This window comes from Calidris pugnax, unplaced genomic scaffold (assembly GCF_001431845.1).
Source record: "Calidris pugnax isolate Ruff unplaced genomic scaffold, ASM143184v1 scaffold11, whole genome shotgun sequence".
Lineage (NCBI taxonomy): Eukaryota > Metazoa > Chordata > Aves > Charadriiformes > Scolopacidae > Calidris > Calidris pugnax.
In genome coordinates this window covers 10,563,106-10,566,683 of record NW_015090803.1, presented here as the reverse complement: position 1 = coordinate 10,566,683, position 3,578 = coordinate 10,563,106, and positions in this window count along the sequence as shown.

Sequence of the window (3,578 nt, the reverse complement as noted above, 5' to 3'; positions counted from 1 at the left end):
GAACGGAGATCACCTCAAAACCACAGAGCCTGTTTCATGGAAAAAGGCCACCTCTTTCCAATAAATTATCAGGACTTCTGTGAAATGTCTTCTAATGCTGTAGTAGCACTTGAAAACTACCCAGGCGTGACTCAGCAGTCATGGAGAGTTGATGAGATGGGAACTCACATGACATTACTTTTATGGTTGCAATATGGCTCTCTTTGCTGTTTGCAGGGAAAACAAACAATTAAGGTTTATTTGTGGGGGGAAAAAAGTCCAGGGAGAGGAACAGACTGCACACAAAAAAAAAAAAAGTGGAAGATTCTTTATAGGAAACAGGATCTCTGTGGAAATATTCAGCCGTGCTGGTACATTCAGGATGGGGTCTGCCCAGAGGGATGGCTCTGCTCTTTTTGGCTACCTTCAGGCTATTTTTGGCCCAGTGAGTCTCAGAAGTATTTCTAGACAAATCTTTAATTTCAAGTCCCAATTTTTAGCATTGCAGCTTTTTGCAGAGGATTTTTTCATATGCTATTTGCTTACCTGTAGTCAGAGGTTTGATCACTCAAAAGCCTTGTTTGCCCAAAACAAACTCATGGTTCCTGATGTATTCAGCAGCCTGAAAATCCCATCAGTTATTTGAAACCATGGTTATCTGAATTAATTCAATGTCTTCTACTCAGCTTGGATAACAAGGGTTTGACTGCATTTCTTTTTCTTTTGTGTGAAGTGTGCTCTCTGGTACTACTTACCCTATTAAAAATATATCTTGCCTTTTAATCAGCACAAGCAAAACAAAGATAAGCCTGCTGAAAAGGGCTTTGAAAAGCAGTTAAAGTAGCAGAGGAATTATGTGCAAGTCTGTAGAGTATATTTATGGTTATAAAAAATTATATAAAAATTTAATAGGTACCCATGAAAAGCATCAGCAGCTGGGCTGAGAGGGTTCTCCATGGAACAGTTCAGCAAGACAGCAGCAGAACAAATGTTTGCCTTTTCAATGCACTCAAAGCCTGTCTTGGAGCACCACTGCCGAGTGGTCAAGCCCACTTAGGGAATAACTTCTCTAACATGACCAGGGAAAGGGATCAGTGACTAGTCTGATCAAATGCCTCAAGTTAAAGGTTTAAGGCTCTTTGTTGTCAAAGGCAGTCAAATCAAGCAAATCAAGCCTGCTTGAGATTAGGATTGCCTATTTAAAATGAGATTTTAAGAAATGGGACCTCTCGCACTGCACTGCAATACATCTGCAAGTCAACAGACTCATCCACTGTAGCTCTGGGGGCCCTAGCATCTAGTAGGACACCTAGTCTGTTCCAACCAGCTGGATGATCCCAGGAGTCCAGAGGAAATTAGAGGACTCTGGGACACGTCAGCTCCTTAGTTAGAAACAGGTCCAGTTTAGACCACCTTAGACATGAAAGCAGAGATATGTACACAACAACATGGGTTTTCATTAACCACATGTCATTTTCAAGGTAAGCACCAAGCTCACACATCACACAGTTTGAGCTGCTCGTGAAACACCACCAGTGATTTTGACACCGTGCGTCACTGTCATCCCATGTGCTGGGTGTGCTGTGCAGGCTCTGTTACTGGAGAGCTAGCTCAACCATTAACTCCTTTGGGCTAGTTGTTATTGCTTTTTATTGTAGATCTGTGCTGGATCTGAAACAGTGCCTTAGCAATGAAAGGCTCCCCAGGAGATATGGGAATATCTCATTAGCAAAATTACTTTTTTCCACGAGTGGTTTTTGTATAAACATAAAGCCCTTCATTTACAATGAGAGCATTTCAGCAGCCGTCTCTTCTTCCTTTTTTAATGTAATTTGCCAAGAACATGTATTCTTTTCTTGTAGTCATATGGAAAGGAGCAAGATCCTTTAGGAGTTAGCTGATGAGTTGTATGTTTCAGGCAGTGATGAGTACAAACACAAATGTAATCTGGGTATGGCTTTTTGTTTCGCTGTTTTCCTGTTGCTTAGCATCTTCATCTTATTCTGCTAAATTAATCCTAACCCAACCATAGCAAGGTCTTACTGGATTGTGGTATCACATGTGGCTCACACCATGGAAAAGAGTGGAGGAGTGGAGGAGAGGTGTTTCATAGGACTTCTACAGAGCAAGTACAACACTCCTTGCTGCCCATCCCAGTTGGCCTAGAGCACATTCAGTCAGAGGCACTGGTCACTCCTCCAGCAGTGTCAGTCATACCTTACCCTCAAATGGGTAATAAGCAATATTTAATGTGGTTTTGTTGTCTTTTTTTTTGCAAGCAAGGAACCAGGAACAGAGACAGAAAGTGAGGAAGGACTCCAGGAAATACAGTTAGGAAAACAGTGGCATATTTATGGCAAAATTTTCAGACTAATAACTTTTGGGTTAAGACTTAAATAACCTCTGCTTGCTTTCACCAGCACCAAAATAAGTTTGGGAGATTGTCGTCAGTCCTTGAAAGAAGAATGCAGCAAGGAGAGTGGCAGGAGAAACAGGCTGTGCAGCATTTTACCCCTCCATGCTGTGGAAATAACATTGGGGAGTTTAACAGAGACTGTAGATCCTGCGCAATTCATGGAAATGATGGCCATAGGACCAGGACCAGCTGGAACAACCCCAGCTGCACAGTCTCAGTGCAACTGGTCAGGCCGGAGCACCAGTAGACCAACGGCCATCCAGGTGATTAGATACTCTGGTAGACCACAGGGTCATGGGTATACCTCTTCTCTCTCAAAGGTGACCATACAGAAATCCCTGTAACTTTGTGTGAATTAGGACCTAAAGACTCACCTTTTTCCAGGAGACATTCTGTTGCTCTTCTTTCACCAAGTTAAACTCGTGTAACTTGATGTCAGTTTCCTATCCCAATGATACAGCAAACACAAAAGCGAGACTTGTTAATACTTTGCCATTGACAGGTTTCCCAGTCTAGAAGAGAGAAGGATGTGCAAATACTCAGGCCAAAGCCTTGGTCTGGCAAAGGAAATGTTATTCAGCAGCAGCTAAATCAGCTGCCAGCCTGCATCCAAGGAGCACTGAACAAGCAGCATGGCCATCTACTCGTGGAAGAGATCTTCCTCATGAGCATCACTGTCTCGGGGACAGAAGCTTACCAAAATCCAGCCTTTATGCCACGTTTTCTGTCATAACCTTGGAACACAAAGTGGGTCACATTAAGAACCTGCAAAAGAGGAAATGAGTTCTGTGGTCAAAAAGGACACAGTTAACACTGTCCACCCAGTGCCAGAGCTGACTCCTAAGTCCTGGTCCAGCACCCTGTCAGAGCTTGTTTTCTCCAAGCTTTTTTACCTACCCCTGGATGCGACAGCAGCATATTTGCATGCCGCTTCCACTCCAGTGAGATTCACCTTCAGGAAAAGGATACCAGCTAATTATGAGCAAGCTCTCTGATGATCACTTCATTTGCAATTCCTCGCAAGCAAGGTTTGGGTATCGTATAATACAAGGCGTAATGCCGGCCACTCCAATAAGACAAATCAAGAGAGATGTGCAAATGGAAAGATGAGCATTTGTCCTTGAGGGAGGATGTTCAGCATACCCAGAAACACAACCATTTTTAAAATTAATTAATCCCCTTA